Source organism: Nycticebus coucang, chromosome 8 (assembly GCF_027406575.1).
Source record: "Nycticebus coucang isolate mNycCou1 chromosome 8, mNycCou1.pri, whole genome shotgun sequence".
Lineage (NCBI taxonomy): Eukaryota > Metazoa > Chordata > Mammalia > Primates > Lorisidae > Nycticebus > Nycticebus coucang.
Genome location: NC_069787.1, coordinates 22,986,956 through 23,006,659, shown reverse-complemented (window position 1 = coordinate 23,006,659; position 19,704 = coordinate 22,986,956). Strand labels below are relative to the sequence as shown.

At 37.8% G+C, this 19,704-nt stretch overlaps 1 pseudogene; it reads left to right on the top strand.

Moving 5' to 3' along the window:
* The first annotated feature begins 11,749 nt into the window (after positions 1 to 11,749).
* Positions 11,750 to 12,486, top strand: LOC128591234 (60S ribosomal protein L7-like; annotated as a pseudogene).
* The last annotated feature ends 7,218 nt before the right edge of the window (positions 12,487 to 19,704 follow it).

The window sequence follows — 19,704 nt, the reverse complement described above, 5'->3', positions numbered from 1 at the left end:
ATTTGCCAAAAATCAGAGAAGGAACATTTAAGGTTTCCTTTTTTTTTTTTGCTTTTTTTTTCACAAGGTGAGAAAGAAGGAGAAAAAAATCTAAACTGTCCTGTGGGCTGTTCTGTTGCCTTTCTTGTGTACCAAAAACATAAGTATAGGACACTACCATGAAGTCAAAATTATGGTTCATATCATCTTGAAATAAACTAGAAGTTTTCAGAGAAGCCACATTTTTCATTTTTCTTTGAAGACAAGTCTTAAAAATTTAAATAGGCTTAGAAGAGTTTGTATCTAAAGTTCAACGAACATTAGGTGTGATAGAATCCAACAGTAGGGAGAGATATTGATGAATGGTTGAAAAAGGGCATCCTGGGCTGGGTGCCAGTAGCACAGTGGTCACAGCACTGGCCACATGCACCGAGGCTGGCCAGTTCCAACCCAGCCTGGGCCAGCTAAACAACAATGACAACTGCAACAAAAAAATAGCCGGGCATTGTGGTGGGTGCCTGTAGTCCCAGCTGCTTGGGAGGTTGAGGCAAGAGAATCACTTAAGCCCAAGTGTTTGAGGTTGCTGTGAACTGTGATGCCATAGCACTCTACTGAGGGTAATATGGTGAGACTCTTAAAAAAAAAAAAAAGAAAGAAAGAAAGAAAAGAAAAGAAAAGGCCATCCTGGAGTTGAAGAGAAATTAGAAGAAAGAACAAAAAAAAAAATTATGGAAAATTTCTACTCCTTCGCTACTCGTTCTATTTCTTAGTATTATATTCTAAGTACAATTAAGCAATTTTTCTCCAGAAAATGGGGAAGTGAATCTGCCTAGAGAAAGCAAGTGAATTTTCTAGGTTGTACATTTTAGTGGCCATTCTGATGAAAGCCCTAAAGTATAAGTCGATGAAAAGAGAAGATAAACAAAAATAGTTTTTGAAGTCAAGATGTAGCACTATACAACTTTTAAATATAAATCCTACCTGTGATATACAGGAAGCAACCTGGCTTCCAAAGAGAGAAAAATAAAATGACAGGCATTTGTTTCTAGAATCAGAGTGGCTAAAACTTATAATTTCATGGAGGGCAGGGATAACATTTAGGTGACTTGGGTGATAAATTATTTTGACCCCAATGGAAACAACAGTTTAGCAATAAGAGCAGAGCATAATCTTGGTGTGTGTGTGTAGGGGCAGAAGGGAATTCTTCCTAGAAACACAATAACTTGGGCTAATAAAGGTTGAATCTCTCACTCATTAACAAACAACTAAGGGGTTGAAACATTTTCTATGCAACAAATCTAATATTTTATGGAAATAAATACATAAAAGAGTGTTTATTCTTAAGCAGGAGAATGTTCAAGGGAAGAGACATTCTTTTACAAAGAAACAGAATGCTTTCCTTTTCATTTCTATCTTTTCCCTCTTAAATCAGTGAACCCCAAGGTCCAAATATATCTCTTGGCCTGCACTCCTCGCCACCTGGTTTTGATTGCTTCCAAATAATATATTACCTTTTCTGACCTATATTGACCTTGCTCTGAAAATTGACTCTTCTTGAGGCTGGAATATTAAGTAAAATTTTCACATTGGTGAAATCCAAGAACAGAAGTATCCTTATAAGTGTTGATCTACATGCATTGACTTATGAAATTCTTATGAAATAACATAGCTGTGATATTCTCCATCATTGTGTAATTATGCATTTTATTTTAATTTTGCTTTTCAATGTGGGAGTAAGATTAAATCACATTTGTATACTTCCTCCTTAGTGATCTGTTGTGCTTTAGTTTTAGTGATTGTAGTTGTTTTATTGTGTGTACATGTGTGTTCACCTATTTAATAATAATCATTCACAGAGTGATCATCCAAATCGGTATCTCTAGATTTGTGCTCTCTTCTTTTTTTTTTTTTTTTTTATTGTTGGGGATTCATTGAGGGTACAATAAGCCAGTTACACTGATTGCAATTGTTAGGTAAAGTCCCTCTTGCAATCATGTCTTGCCCCCATAAAGTGTGACACACACTAAGGCCCCACCCTCCTCCCTCCATCCCTCTTTCTGCTTCCCCCCCATAACCTTAATTGTCATTAATTGTCCTCATATCAAGATTGAGTACATAGGATTCATGCAGTGCTCTCTTCTTAATTTTAACACATATCTCAAACTTCCTACTGAATATTTTCACTACATCACACTTTTACCAAAAATGTAGCATGCCTAATACCAGTGTCACAATGTATAACTCCATTACACAAACAAAGCCATTCATGTTTTGGTCAATGATTGGCAGCAGAGTCACAACTGGCAGATCCTCATTGGCAGGATCAACATCTTCTAGACCAGGCTTAAAACTCTTTGTCTTAGTCCACTTGGGCTGTTCTACCAAAATATGTGGGTCATTGCAAAAGTTTTGAGATACACAAAAATCAAGAAATGTAAAATCTGCATGGACAGTGACAAACGACACCCTCCCAGCAACACCCATAAGCCGAGCAAGTTGAAACTTGCGCAGGTTAATCAGAAAGGGCATGGTTGACAGCGTTCATTAGAAATGAAATAATGGACTTTTGAGACACAGTCTGTCTCAAAACTTTTGTAGTGATGCCTGTATCATAGAGTGGGTAGCTCAGAAGCAATAGAAATTTATTTCTCACAGTTCTAGGGGCTGGAAAATCTAAGACAAAGGCAGATTCAGGGTCTGGTGAGAGCTGGTTTTCTGGCTCATCTTTCTGTGTTCTCACGTGATGGAAGGGATGAGGGGTTTCCCACGGGCCTCTTTTATAAAGGCACCAATCTCATTCTTGAGAGCTTCACCCTCATGACCTAATTATCTATCTTTCAAAACCATCACTTTGAGAATTAGGAGCTCGACATGTGAATTTGAGAGGAGGGGAGGACACACCCTCTGACCACACACATTTCATCATCTTTTCCTCCTTTCCTTTGCCCCACATATCCAGTGATCCACTTGTGCTGATTTTATTTCTGTAACTTCACTCTCCATGTAGAAAAGGAAGAAAGGACAAGGGGCAGTGACAGCTATACCTCCATCTCCTCCTTTTAGCCAATACCAGTGCTTCACTGCTACCTGTGTCCTGAGGAGAGTTCTTATTCACCTTCTGACTTCCTAAACGACAGCACTGTTAATGACATCCTTTTGTATATCTTAGTATTTTATGTAGCTTTCTTTTACTTCCTTCTGGAAGTTTAGGTTCTTTTCATTTAAAAATGGAGCTCATCTTTATTTAAATGAATAATTATCTTTGGAGCACATAACACATGCCCCATACTGTAAACAGGGGTGCCTACCTCCAACAAAGGATACTAAAAAGGAGCTTGCCTCTGGGACAGAGGGAAGAAAGGAAATGCCTGTGTCAGACACTGCAACAGGCAGGTACATGGTTAATTTATTTTTACAAAATAATATGGGTAGAGCCTGGAAATAGAGCTAAAGGCAAAAACCAATGAGGTCCAAAAAAAGGTGATATTTTGGTGACACTGACAAAAACGACATCCTCCCATGCTGAAATGGTAAGATTTCCTAATGGGCAAATAAAATAAGGTAAGAAATTAATTAAGAAGAAAACTCATTAAGAGGTTATACATTAGCTTGCAGCTTTTAGTACCCATGGCTGATTATTAAAGAGGTGGAAGAAGGTGTAAGAAAACATGGGTTACTGAGGAGTCGCTCTCCTACTTAAAACCCTAAGTGTGATTTTTCAAGCCTGACCACAGGCACTTGCAGAGACTTTACCTGGAAGGACTTTGGGAGCAAAGCTGCCCTCCCAGTCCTGGACTTTACCAATGTAAGGCAGCCTCCCAGGGGAGTTGCAGCCAAGGACTGGGCCCTCTATCTGGTCATGCTCTTCAGATATTTGCACAGCTGGCCCGGAGGCCTCTATCCTAGGTCTTTTTATCTGAGGCCTCGGGCAGAGTTTCCCAGCAGGTGTCACTACTGAGGTTTTCTTTATCTAGTGGAAGGGAATCCTTGAAGATGCTCTTTGCCTCTTGGACTCAGCATCACATACCTTTCTCCTCCTTGCCCTCCCTGGACCTCCTGGACTTCAAGGTCCATAAAACTGCTGGAGCCTTTTGCCCAGGGCTCCCTCAACAGTGAGCTGACCTCTGAACTTCTACAATGACCCATCTGACCTTCAGGGAGTGCGTCTTTCCATAGAGGTAAATGGAACAGGGGAGTGGTGCCCCCTCCTAATTTGGACTCTTGGCTATGCTATGGCGGTTAGTGATTACAAGCTTACCTCTTCTGTTTTTGAGCCATAGTCAACTACTCCTACCACCTGGCAGCTTAGCTTCCTCTCCCAGCTCAGGCCAGCTCCTGACAATAACATTGGGCAGAGCCTACAGGTGCTTCCTGTTACCTATTCTGCGCTTCATTTATAAGAACACACCTTTTCCCCCAAATATTAAGAGGCTACAAGTGTTTTTGTTACATCTGCATAATGCAGATTGTTAATTACACACATTTCCGTCCAACTATAGGACTATATTTCTCAGCTTCCTTTATAAGTAGATGTGGTCATGTGATTAAATTCTAATGGAACCAAAGGTGTTCATGCATGTGTTACTTATGGAGTCTCCCCAAAAGGGAAAACAAGGCCCCTCTATCCTCTACCTCTTTGGGAACTGGAATGCAGACATAGTTGTTGGACTTGAACAAAGCATCTTGGACTGTGAAGTGACCTGGTTGAACTAAAGATGCACCCCTGTTATTCAACAAGAGAGTAGGAAAGTCTTAGTTGTCTGTAAACCTTCTAGGATGGTTAGGCACCCATAGCACAGTGGTTATGGTGCTGGCCACATGCACCAAGGGTGGCAGTTCAAACCTGGCCTGGGCCTGCTAAACAACAATGACAACTGCAACTAAAAAGTAGCCCGTCATTGTGGTGGGCATCTGTAGTCCCAGGTACTTGGGAGGCTGAGGCAAGAGTAGCACTTAAGTCCAAGAGTTTGAGACTGCTGTGAGCTGTGACACCATAGCACTCTACCAACAGTGACATAGAGAGACTCTGTATCAAAAAAACAAACAAACAAAAAAAAACCCTTCTAGGATAGCAGTTCTCAACCTGTGGGTCACAACCCAGAGGAAATATATTAAAGGGCCGCAGCATTAGGAAGGTTGAGAACCACCGTTCTAGGACTACAAGAACTTTCCTGGACCTCCTAACATCAAACTTCATGTGAGGGAGAAAAACACTTGTTTTATGTAAGTCATTTTTGCTCTGTGAATCCTAACACATACGTGTATAGGCATCTCTGATTTTATTGAATAGTAAACTAAAAAATCATCTATGAGTAAGCCACATCTTATCTTCAATAGTGAACTAGGAACAACCACCATTAGGGTAAATTTGCCAGTTATAATTCAAACATTTACAAAATCTCCCATAAATCAGTCTCAAAATCTTATGTGGAGTTTGGAGGAGAGTGGTCTTTTTCTTTAGTCTGCCTTGCTTTAATCAGTACTGGGAAGTTAAGGGGTTATCAGCCCAGGCAAGTGGATTGTGCCCAGGGATAACAAGGTCACAAATGCCACAGCCAGACCATAGTTACAGCATCTGAGCAATACAGACCAACAATTTGAGAGCCCCAAATTCCTGTTTTTATATGCTCCAGCTTAAAGATCTTAGGCCAAATATTGAAATAAACCTCAGTTACCCCCTATAAAAAATGGAGATGATAGTAAGAAAAATTTTTTTATATCTCAAAAGCAATGATTAGCACATGAAATGTGTTCAATAAATATTTTCTGCCAATACTGGAATCAAAAAAGGGCTCTGAGTTATCCTGCTTAAACATGAGCTCCCCTTTAGACTATGGACAGAAGGAATACAAACTACTTTGGGAAGAAGGTGCTGCAGTTCCTTTCTGCAAATAATACAAAGGCATTCCTCATGGGACTCATAAAGGTAAGGAAGCACGTTCTCTGGACAGATGCATTCAAAAGGTTCCTCTTCCTCCAGGCCACCACAACCTACCTGTCTCTCCAGTGAGGGCTTGGAGAGGAAACTCAGCCATATTTCATGCTTGCCCCTGTCCAAGCAGTGCAACCACAAGGGTAGAGCAGGACCTGGAATGACAGAAGTAGCAAACACGCTAAGGGAGGAAGGTGTTACTTCCTAGTGATAGTGAGGCTCTGGGCAGACAATACATTTCAGAGTCCACCACAAACCCCATAGCTGACCTCAGGAGCAAAAGCTGCTCTCAAAACTGGAATTGGTCATTTAGAGTTATGAGCAATAATGGAAACTTACAAAAGTGGAGAATGAATACTCTGTTCCTTATAAGAAGACAAGTGTGGATAAAGGCTTAAAGGTAGAAATTCACCTAAACATAACACAAAGAAGGTGAACATATTGATAATTATAAAGAAAATCACATTCAGGAACAGAGTCTTTAGATAAATATTCAAGAACTATCATACTCATTGTGTTAGGTAGATAGATAGAAATCCAGCTATCCTAGGGAAAAAGGACAAAGGTGGGCCTCCCAGTCCCCCCATCTCATGTTAATCCTGTGTGTGATGCTCACAGCTGGGAAGAAGGAAACAATCCACACACACACACACACACACACACACACACACACACACACACACACACACTCACCAATCTACCATTCAGAACTGAGCATGCTAGCTGCAAAAAGGATGCAGAAGACTGTCAGAGGTCCTCAAACTTTTTAAACAGGGGGCCAGTTCACTGTCCCTCAGACCGTTGGGGGGCTGGACTATAGTTAAAAAAAAAAAAACTATGAACAAATTCCTATGCACACTGCACGTATCTTATTTAGAAGTAAAAAAACAAAACGGGAACAAATACAATCACACCACCTCACGTGGCCCGCAGTCCGCAGTTTGAGGACCCTGTGACATTTAGCCCATGGATCTACCAGCAGGTACAACAGAGTCTTGAAGGTGACATAGAACAGCCTTAAGACTAGTTATGAGGACATCATGATTCACACCCCCAACTGTCTCTTAAAGAGGCTCATGAGAGGTCACTACATGCAGTAAGACTCTGGTTCCAAGGTGACCTCTGAACCATGAGGTAGACCAAATCCAGGCAGTATAAAGCAGAACCACCAGCCATAACCAAGGCCTCTTTGCCTTCTCTTGTCACAACATGGAGGCCTATTTGCTCTCTATGGTGAATGTGACTTGCTCTATAAACCTTCTAAGTCTGTAAACTCATCTTTCTCTTTCTCAATAAACTTTGTTTGATACTTGCCTTGGTTTGGGGCGTCTAGTCATTCTCCAGCCAAGAGCACCCTAAGAGCCAAAGATGCAGGCAGCTTCTGGAAACCCAATATTTTAAGAGACAGACAGCAATTTTGTAATTGGAACTGTGATTAATATCTTGAGACAGAACATTTATCTAGTGCTTTGTCAATGTTTGTTTCTCTGTGAGCCATAAAAGGCTTCAATCTTTGAACTTTCTACATTTATTGCCAAACTATAATTTCTATCCACAAATGAAAGAGCAGATTTAATATAATTAAAATATACCTTTCAAGAAGAGAAACAAATACATAATGAAAACATTTCAAAACAAAACTTGAGCTTGGGCAAGAATCAGTACCAAACATCAGAAAATGTCTTTGCTGTGTGTGGTCGTATTTGATTCGGGAACCCCTATGGATAGAAAGATGATTGAAGTGTCCCTGAATTCAGAAGTGACCTGAAAAACTGTACATATCTTTTTCCTTTAAAAGGATTTGGAATCTAATCTTTACTTTCTCAGTGTAATTTTTCACTGAATTTTTTTTATAGATACGTCCTTCCCAGATGGACTAATAATCTGACTTCTAAACTTCCTTTATATATAGCAGTATCATTTTACCTACTTAAAAAAAAAAAATCAGTGTGGCTATGTCACAGAGCCTGTTAATCATTTAACTTTTAAAACCTATTTTTACCATGTTAAATTTAACACTTTATAATAAATACAGTGGAGTAATGACATTCACAGGTTTATATTTTATGATTTTAATAATTAGCAGTGACTTATGAGTGTCCAGGACACACAGTCATTTGTAATGTTTTAGGACCTGCATTTGAATTGCCTTTTGAGAGGTAGGTACTTGAGAATAAGTCACTTAGCTAGTGATATAGCTCTCAGATGGTTCATTGCAAACACCTACCTGGATTAGCTCAGGTCCTGTGACAAGCTGCTCTACATTGGCCAGAAGTGACCATATTCTGTCACACGTGTGGGGTGAATTGATGATCAAATGTAGTGACTCTAAACATGAGGGTGCATCACAATCACTGGAGGGACTTCTTTAAAAACAGACTTTTCAGCCCCACCCTCATACTTCTAGGTGGATACTGAAAACTTGCATTTCTAGCAAATTCTGAGGTGATTTGGATGCTGCTGGCCTAAAGACCACATTTTGAGAACCACTGATCTAAAGGATAATATCAATTTCATCATTAGAAGGTGATAAAATTCCAAAAAATCTACATAAAATTCAAACTAAAAGATTAAAAGTAAAATTCTTTTTTTTTTTTTTTTGTAGCAGAGTCTCACTATGCCGCTCTCTGTAAAGTACTATGATGTCGCAGCTCACAGCAACCTCAAACTCCTGGGCTGAAGCAATTCTCTTGCCTCAGCCTCCCAAGTAGCTGGGACTACAGGTGCCAACCATAACACTCGGCTATTTTTTGGTTGTAGTTGTCATTGTTGTTTGGCAGGCACGGGCTGGGCTCGAACCTGCAGGTTCTGGTGTATGTGGCTGGCACCATAACCACTGTGTTACAGGTGCAGAGCCTGAAAGTAAAATTCTTAAACAAACAACATCCCAATAAAACTGGTTATAGAGCACATGATTACATGGAATAATCTGGGTCAGAACTGGTATTTCACTTATAACCCTATCTATGCTGTTTGTTAGAAGGTAAAAACACTTCTGTGCAGATTGTAAAATAGTCACTTCATAGAGAAAAATAGGTCCTCTCCCTCCTGACCTATGTCCCTCCCTTCAGCTTAAGACACAACTCACCTACACATTTATATGAATGGTAAAACATAACTATAGTCCAGAAAGAAGGAGGGAAGAGGAGGGAAGGGGAGGGGAGGGGGGAGGTGGAAAGCCGGAGGGTATTTGGTGGGACTTCACCTATTGTATATAATGCAATGGTACATTGCAAAACTGTTAAGAATAGAGTATAAATGTCTTACCACAACAAATAAGTAAGCTAGGTCATGGTTATGTTAATCAGTTTGATGTCAGTATTTCACATTGTACCTCATAAATGCATCAATGTACACTGTTATCATTTAATAAAGGAAACATTTATAAAAAAGGAAGCAACTTAGGAACCAGATGCTAATGCCTGGCACACTGTGACACTGTGGTTTTGATTTGTCCCTGCCATTGGTTTCAGAGAACAAAGCATAATAGAAATGAGAACCTCTCTTTTGCCCAAGATAGGCCAGGCCTCACACTATCAGGAGGCAGGTGAGGAAACATCACAGAGATTATTTTTAATTAAAGAAAGGCGTGATCAAGCTCGTTTTTGCAGTTTCCAGGAATTGTGGCTTTTTGCCGGGGAGCAATCTGCAGGTGCTGTGAATTCTTGAGACTTACAAATCACCCAGCTTAGTTCATTTGAGTCAAAGATCAGAGAAGAACCTGACATGGGAAGTCTACCGTTGATAGGAATACACCTGCTTTCAGGGTACTATCTTTACCATAACCAAGCAGGGTAGTGACAGCCAGATTAGGATTCAAGGCTTCGGGAAGCACCCACCTCAAAGACTCAACCAGATAAACATGTCAATGAATTTTAAACATCATCTCATATATAAACATATGACATAATAATAATACAGTCACAAGACTTTATCATCACCATATGTTTTTCTATAATCATTGGATTTCAAGATGTTCAAAGGCAGCATTAATACCAATATCCAGGACAATGTCTTAGTCAAATCTTTGACTAAGATTTTTCTTATGTCCCCATTGGCCAAGTCCTTTGTGCATAAACAACTCAAGTTTAAATTTAATAACTTTTCCCCATTTAGTCTTCAGAGAAACAAATGGTGTACCTCACAAAATATCCTTACATTTGAAGCTAAAGATCTACAATTCTTTACCTCCTTCCCTTTGTTTTTCTCTCTCATTTATTCAACTCTTGAACCCCTATACCATATTACCTGATATAGGTGCTTGAAGAGTTGCAGTAGACCAAAATGTCATTCTTGTCTTCATGACACAAATAACAGGAGGGGGAAATACAAGTTTCCAGGAGAGGTAATAAGAGTGGATGACATTTGAACTAGGGAATAATATAGGTAGAAGAAAAGCCTGAGAGGAAGCTTGATGTGGGAAGCAGGTCTGGGTGGCCTTGGAAGTGGCTCCGTGACTAGAACAGAGTGGGCACAGGGGCCACGCTATCCATGACCTTGTTGAAGATATCTTAATTGCAAGAGGAAAGATTTGAAGGTTACAAGTTAAGTGTGGGATAGTCAGGTTTTATCTTTAAGGCGATACCTTTGGCTACAGCATGGAGAATGGATTGGAAGGGACTAACTCGGGAGACAACAAATTATTTCAGTATTTCAGGCCAGACTTGGGTGACTTGCATTAAAAATGATGAGAATGAATGTGGAAAAAAATGTGTGTGTAGGGGAGATTTGATATATATTCAGAAGGTAAAATAATCAAGATCATTTGGTGGTAAAGGAAATATAGAAGACTGAAAGAGATAATTATCAAAAATATAAATGGTGTCATTTCACCCAAGTTCATGGACAGGGATGATCAAGAGAGCACCTTCCGTTTGAGATTCCTATGAACCACCTAGAAGGAGATATCACAAGTGTTCAGGTCTCTCTCTTTATAAATATGAAGTTCAGAAAATTTTGGCGTTGGACACTGATGTCTGCAGAGGTAGTGTGTACAGAGGTTAGATCAGGCTTTGCTGTCAAAGGCCTGGGCCAGGGCCAAGGAAACAAAGAATCCCCAGAGGAGAAGAGACTTCTCAGCTTTTGCACTAACCCTGGAATTTTTTTAAAAAATGATTTTATGGTTCCAATCCATGAGTATCCACATGATAAATTTAACCTTGTGGTTGTATTGAAACCAAATGAAATAAATATAATGGATCTCCACTTGGCTCTGAACAGTTGACTGACGGAGAGTAAGACAAACAGCAGCTCAGTCTTTTCTGTAGATCTCTTTAGATGTTTTGGTTTTTTATGATAATTACTTGGTATCTTAGTACCAAGTATGATTTCTATAGTTTAATCACATAAAAAATAATTCTGATTCTAGCAACAATAAGCTCTATTACAATGTTCTATCCTGATCTGTTTGCACAGAAGATGTCATCAGCAGAGCCGGTGAATCCTATCTTACAGAACTTAGGTCTTCATGGCAGCTGAAAGCTATAAGCAAAGTTCTCAGAGTATCAGTTAAACACCAAAAAGAATCCATTTCATGTTAAGAAAACTATACATAGGCTTTGCTTTTCCCTGTACTGGCCTGATAGATACCGTTTCTTCCAGTTGAAGAGGACAACTTCATTGCAAAATTGCATTTGGAAAAGAGTACCTTAAGATAAATTGCTAAACTGGTCATGTTTAAATAAAACATATTTCTCTAGCATAAAGGATAATCTTCCTTATATTTCAAGCCCTGATTAGAAGAAGTCATTCTGCCTTGTCACTCATAAGGCTTACACTCTATTACAAACTTATTATGTGGCCTCTTTTCTAGCTGGAAACATGGAGGGTATCAAAGAGAAGAAAAAGAAGGTTCCTGCTGTGCCAGAAACCCTTAAGAAAAAGCAAAAGTATTTGGTATTTCCCGGAGCTGAAGATCAAGCATCAGAGAAAGACCTGTGCCCAAAAGATGTTTCAAAAAGCAAGGAGGAAGCTTATCTATGAGGAAGCTAAGCATTATCATAAGGAGTACAGGCAGATGTACAGGACTGAGATTCGGATGGCTAGAATGGCAAGAAAAGCTGGCAACTTCTATGTACCTGCAGAACCCAAATTGGCATTTGTCATCAGGATCTGAGGGATCAATAATGTGAGTACAAAGGTTGAAAACGTATTGCAACTTCTTCGCCTCCGCCAGATCTTCAATGGAACTTTTGTTAAGTTCAACAAGGCTTCAGTTAACATGCTGAGGATTATAGAACTGTGTATTGCATAGGGGTACTGAAATCTGAAGCCAGTAAATGAGCTTATCTACAAGTGTGGTTATTACAAAATTGGCAAGAAGTGAATTGTATTGACAGATTACAGTTTGGTTACTGGATTTCTTGATGAATATGGCATCATTTGCATGAAGGATCTGATTCCTGAGATCTATACTGTTGGAAAATGCTTCAAAGAAGCAAATGACTTCCTGGAGCCCATCAAGTTATCATCTCCAGGGGGTGGAATGAAGAAAAAGAACAATCCATTTTGTAGAAGATGGAGATACTGGCAGCAGGGAAGATCAGATCAATAGGCTTATAAGAAGGATGAACTGAGGTATCTTCCCTGATTATTTTTGTAATCTGGGCAGTTAATAAACAGTGACTGCTTTCACATTGAAATAGAACAAGAACTTACTATATGCAATGGGTCCTCTGTATTTGGGGGTTTAGCCATGGATAAACCAATTATGGATCAAAAATATTCAAGAAATAATTGTATCTGTATTGAATATATACAGACATAATTTCTTTCCTGTTTCACCCCTAAACATCGCAGTGTAACTGCTTTGCACATAGAATTTATATTGTATTAGATATTATGTGTACAGATGATTTAAAGTATATAAGGAGGGAGGTTTGCCTAGGTCACATGCAAATATCTCTTTATTTTATATCAAGGACTGGAGCAACTGCTTATTTTGGTATCTGCTGGATGTCCTGGAACCCATCTCCCACAGATTCTGAGGGAAAACTGTACTTACTATCAATTAAGGTAAAATTTTTGTAGCACATTGTAACTTATTTTCAAACACTTTAAGAGGTAGGTACTACATATATTCACATATATATTATTAATATATACATATATTTATATTATGCATATATAATATATAATTGTTTATTTTAGCAGCTTATAAATTTGGAAGTGGATTTATGCTAAAGTGAAATGGCTAAGGCTATCCTGTAGGTAAGTAGCATTTGAGAGACTTGAGCTCCAAAGAATATGAACCCCAACCTGAGCCCTTGACTGACAAAAAGTGGACAATTTCAGAATCATTCTGATTTTCATGAGATTTCATAATATTCATGGTATTTTTCAGCTTCAATGAAACTAAAGATTTGAGTTAAGAAAGGCCACCTTCAAAAAAGATCTTTGGTATTTAGGACACATGGAACTTGATCCTCCAATATCGAATAATTTTCTCAGACTAAATGCAACTACCGAGAATGACAGCAACTTGTTCAGTAGCCACATCTACTTGTGGTGAAATACTTGTCTTTAAAAATGGTCAGTTCTCCCAAGTATTCAGTTCATTTTCCAAATTAAATTATTTTAAAAAGCCATCACCTATGCAGTTCTAATAAATCCTATGAACCATTTCTCCTGATGTCATATTTATATGAGAATGTGAAAAATTTCCATCTTCTTCCTCTTCTAAGCCAAAATAAAATATAGCAAAACTGCTGAAAACTTATATTGAAGCCCTGGAATTACATTTCCAAAAATAATCAAGAAATATCAAATAAAGTCTCTTTGTATGTGAGTAAAACTGATTAACAGCCTAACTTACATTTGTAGGCCAATAGGGATGTCAAACCAATGGCGTAAAAGGCTACAAAGTAGGTGTCTACTTATTTTAACATGAAAACAGCACCACTCACAGTGTGTATATTGTTTTAATGCACATCTCTTCCTTAATGAGTTCTGAGTAATAAAAAGAGAATTATACAGGGAATTTCATATGGAAATATGTAACGCAATGAACAGGGCTTGAATAAGATTTCTCTTCTATCCAGGAGATGAAGTGTGTAATTTACTGAAAACCTGGATATTAACAGCTCCTATATCTGGAATGAACAGCCTTAGCTATAAATGAAAATTTCATAGAAGTACAGTCTAGTTTAAAACGTTGCTCTCGGAAGAAATTGGGAGAGGGAGAAGATTATATTTTTACTCTGATCTGTACCTTACCATATGTGGCCATGCTAAGGATAGTTGTAATTTTTCTTTGTTTGTGTAAAATACCAAAAACATACCTAAAGGTCACCATTAGTTCTTCTTGACACATGGTGATTTCAGCCTTTTCTCCTGAATCCCTTTCCCCTCCCCCTCTTGTCTTAATAATGATCGTTATGTCTCAAAGGAAGCATGCTGAAATGACTTAAAAGTATTTTTCCTTACCCCCTCCCCAAGAGAATATTGTCTAGATATGTTTTAAAGAGCTTCAAATAATCGTTTTAGGGACTTAGTTAATCAATGTCTTTATTATTTATCATCTTCAGATCTCAGGCAGTTTAACAAGCAAAGATTGTTATGAAGTTAACCATTTATTTCCCAAGTAAATAAGCCAGAAAATCTCAAATATCAGTTTCTATAAACAAACCTTACTATTATATCTTACACTCCATTCTTTTTTAAAAATTTATTTTTGGTACATAATAGTTGTATGTCCTTATAGTATGATGTGATGTTTTGCTACAGCCATACAATGTGAATTAATCAAATCAGGGTAATTAGGTATCCATCACCTCACCAATTTATCATTCCTTGTGTTAGGAATATTCCAATTCCACTATCTTAGTTATTTTAAAGTATACCCTAACTTACTGTTGATTATAATTGCTTTGTTGTGCTGTCAGATATTGTTCATTCTATCTAATTATCTAGCTATATTTTCGCACTCATTAACCATCTCCACTTTGTCCCCTCTGGCCCATGACCCTTCCCAGCCTCTCATAATTATCATTCCATTTTCTGTCCACATGAGATCAGTTGTTTTCAACAATTATTTAACTTCCACATGGGAGTAAGAATATGCGAAATATGTCTTTCTGTGCTTGCCCTATCTCACTTAACATAATATTCTCTAGTTCCATCCATGTTGTTGCAATGGCAGGATTTCATTCTTTTGTGGCTATGTAATATTCTACATTTTCTTTGTTCATCCATTTTACTAATGGACACTTAGCTTGATTCCAAATCTTGCCTGTTGTTAATAATGCTGAAATAAACATGGAAGGGCAGATATCTTTTCAATAAACTCAATTCCTCTCCTTTGGATATATACCCAGCAGTGTGATTGCTGGGTCATATAGTAGTTCTCTTTTCTAATTTTTGAGGAACCTCCATACTGTTCTCCATAGTCTTGCACTGATTTTCTTTCCTACCAACAGTGTATGAGGACTACACTTTCTCCACATCTTCACCAGCATTCATTATTGCCTTTTTGATAAAAGCCATTTTAACTAGGGTTAGATGATATCTCATTGTAGTTTTGACCTGCATTTCTCTGATGACTCATGCTGTGGAGCCTTTTCTCGTGTACCTGCTGTCCATTTGTATGTCTTCTTTTTTTTTTTTTCTATTAAACCATAGCTGTGTACATTAGTATGATCATGGGGCACCATATACTTGGTTCATATATCGTTTGACACATTTTCATCACATTAGTTAACATAGCTTTTGTAGCATTTTCTTAGTTATTTTGCTAAGACCTTTACATTCCACATTTACTAGGATTCACATATACCCTTGTAAGATGCACCACAGGTGTAATCCCATTAGTCCCCCTTCTTCCGCCTCCCTCCCCCCTCCCTCCCCTCCCTTTCCCCTTTCTCCCTATTCTTAGGTTATAACTGGGATATAGCTTTCATGTGAAGGTCCTACATTAGTTTCATAATAAGGGTGAGTACATTTGGTACTTTTTCTTCCATTCTTGAGACACTTTACTAAGAAGAATATGTTCCAGCTCCATCCATGTAAACATGAAAGAGGTAAAGTCTCCATCTTTCTTTAAGGCTGCATAATATTCCATGGTGTACATATACCACAATTTATTGATCCATTCGTGGATCGATTGGCACCTGGGCTTTTTCCATGACTTAGTAATTATGAATAGGGCTGCAATAAATATTCTGATACAAATATCTTTGTTATGGTGTGATTTTTGGTCTTCTGGGTATATGCCCAGTAGGGGGATTACAGGATTGAATGGCAGATCTATTTTTAGATCTTTGTATGTCTTCTTTTTGAGACATGTCTATTCAGATTATTTGCCCATTTTTTACTCTAATTATTTGATTCTTTTTCCATTGATTTACTGAAACTCCTTATATATTTTAGTTATTAAGCCCCTATCAGATGGGTAAGTTGCAAATACTTTTTCTCCTTCTTGGGGTTGTCCTTTCACTTCTTTTGCTATGCAGAAGATTTTTAGCTTGATGTGGTTTATTTGTCCCGTTTGCTTTAGTTGCCTGTGCTTTGGGAGTATTACTCAACAAGTCCTTGCCCAGACCATTGTCCTGAAGAATTTCCCCATTGTTTCTTTTACTAGTTTTGTAGTTCTAAGACTGAGATTTAACTCTTTAATCCATTTTGATTTGATTTTTGTATATAGCAAGAAATAAGGGTCAAGTTTCTTTCTTTTCCATATCAATATCTAGTTTTCCCAGCACCATTTGTTGACTATTCTTTCCCCATTGTATGTTCTTGGCACCTGTGTTGAAAATAAGTTCATTATAGATGTGTGGATTTGTCTGAGTTCCGTGTTCTGTTCCATTGGTCTGTGTGTCTGTTTTTATGCAAGTACCATGCTCTTTTGGTTACTACAACTCTCTAATATAATTTGAAGGCAGGTAATGTTATCCCTTCAGTTTTGTTCTTTTTGCTTAGAATGTCTTTGTCTATTTTTTTTCCACATAAATTTTAGAAAAATTTTTTTTCTGTTTCTGTGAAGAATGTCACTGCTGTTTTGATGGGGATTGCATTGAATTTATAGATTTCTTTGGGTAGTATGGACATTTTAACAATATTGGTTCTTCTAATCCATGAGCATGAAATATCTTTCCATTTTTCTGTGTCCTTTTCAATTCCTTTCATCAGTGCTTTAAAGTTTTCATTATAGAGATCTTTCATTTTGTTGATTAAGGCAATTCTAGGTACTTTTTTGTAGCTATTGTAAATGAGATTACTTTGTTGGTTATTTTCTCAGATTGTTTACTGTTGACATATAGAAATGATACTGATTTTCATATATTGATTTTGTGTCCTGCAAATTTATCAGTTCTAATAGTTTTTTTGTGAAATCTTTTAGGTTTCTCTAGATATCAGATTATATCACCTTCAGACAAAGATAATTTGAGATCTTCATTTCTAATTTGGATGTCCTTTATTTCTTTCTCTTGTCTGATAGCTCTAGCTACAACTCCCAGTCCTATGTTCAATAATAGTTGTGAGAGTGAGCATCCTTGTCTTGGTCCAGATTTAAGAAGAAAGGCTTTCAGTTTTTCCCCATTCCATATGATAGTAGGGTTAGATCTGTTATATATGGCTCCTATTGTGCTGAGGCATATGCAGTTTTTTGAGAGTTTTTATCATGAAGGGATGTTACACTTTACCAAATCCTTTCTCAGCATCAATTGAAATGATCATATGGTTTTGTCCTTCATTCTGTTGATACAAAGTATCAATAGTTTGATTTGCATATGTTTATTTATTTATTTTTTATTTTATTTTATTTTTTATTATTAAATCATACCTGTGTACATTAATGCGATCATGGGGCACCATACACTGGTTTTATAGACCGTTTGACACATTTTAATCACACTGGTTAAAATAGACTTCCTGGCATTTTCTTAGTTATGTTAAGACATTTATATTCTACATTTACTAACATTCACATGTACCCTTGTAAGATGCACCACAGGTTTAATCCCACCAATCACCCTCCCTCTAGCCACCCTCCCTCTTCCCCTTCCCCTATTCTTAGGTTATAACTGAGTTATAGCTTTCACGTGAAAGCCATAAATTAGTTTTATAGTAGGGCTGAGTACATTGGATACTTTTTATTCCATTCTTGAGATACTTTACTAAGAAGAATATGTTCCAGCTCCATCCATGTAAACATGAAACAGGTAAAGTCTCTATCTTTCTTTAAGGCTGCATAATATTCCGTGGTGTACATATGCCACAATTTATTAATCCATTCGTGGATCAATGGGCACTTGGGCTTTTTTCCATGACTTAGCAATTATGAATTGGGCTGCAATAAACATTCTGGTACAAATATCTTTGTTATGATGTGATTTTTGGTCTTCTGGGTATATGCCCAGTAGAGGAATTATAGGATTGAATGGCAGATCTATTTTTAGATCTCTAAGTGTTCTCCAAATATCTTTCCAAAAGGAATGTATTAATTTGCATTCCCACCAGCAGTGTAGAAGTGTTCCCTTTTCTCCACATCCATGCCAACATCTTTGGTCTTGGGATTTTGTGATATGGGCTAATCGTACTGGAGTTAGATGATAATTTCAAAGTAGTTTTGATTTGCATTTCTCTTATGATTAAAGATGATGAGCATTTGTCTGTAGGCCGTGTGCCTGTCTTCTTCAGAGAAGTTTCTCTTCAACTCCCTTGCCCAGCCTGCGATGGGATCACTTATTCTTCTCCCACTTACACGTTTGAGTTCTCTGTGGATTCTAGTTATTAAACCTTTGTTGGAGACATAACCTGCAAATATCTTCTCCCATTCTGAGGGCTGTTTGCTTGCTTTACTTACTGTGTTCTTGGCTGTGCAGAAGCTTTTTAGTGTGATCAGGTCCCAGTAGTGTATTTTTGAAGCTGCTTCAATTACCCGGGAGGTCCTCCTCATAAAATACTCACCCAGACGGATTTCTTCAAGGGTTTTCCCTGCACTCTCTTCTAGTATTTTTATAGTTTCATGTCTTAAGTTTAAATCTTTAATCCAGTGAGAGTCTATCGTAGTTCATGGTGAAAGGTGTGGGTCCAGTTTCAGTCTTCTACAGGTTGCTAGCCAGTTCACCCAGCTATTTGTTAAATAGGGAATCTTTTCCCCACTGAATGTTTTTAATTGTCTTGTCAAAGATCAAATAACAGTAAGTAGCTGGATTCATCTCTTGGTTCTCTATTCTGTTCCAGACATCTACTTCTCTGTTTTTGTGCCAGTACCATGCTGTTTTGTTCACTATCAATTTATAGTATAGTCTGAAGTCTGGTAGCGTGATTCCTCCTGCTTTGTTTTTATTTCTGAGTAATGTCTTGGCTATTCGAGGTTTTTTCTAATTCCATATAAAATGAAGTATTATTTTTTCAATATCTTTAAAGTATGACAGTGGATCTTTAATAGGGATTGCATTAAAATTGTATATTGCCTTGGGTAGTATAGACATTTTAGTGATGTTGATTATTCCCAGCCATGAGCATGGTATGTTTTTCCATTTGTTAACATCTTCAGCTATTTCTTTTCTTAAAGTTTCATAGTGCTCTTTGTAGAGATCCTTTGTTAGGTATACACCCCAGTATTTCATCTACTTTGGCACTACTGTGAAAGGAGTAGAGTCCTTGACTGTTTTTTCGGCTTGGTTATTGTTGGTATATATAAAGGCTACAGATTTATGGGTGTTGATTTTGTAGCCTGAGATATTGCTGTATTTCTTGATCACTTCTAAAAGTTTTGTAGTAGAATCCCTAGTGTCTTCCAGATATACGATCATATCATCTGTGAAGAGTGAAAGTTTGATCTCTTTTGA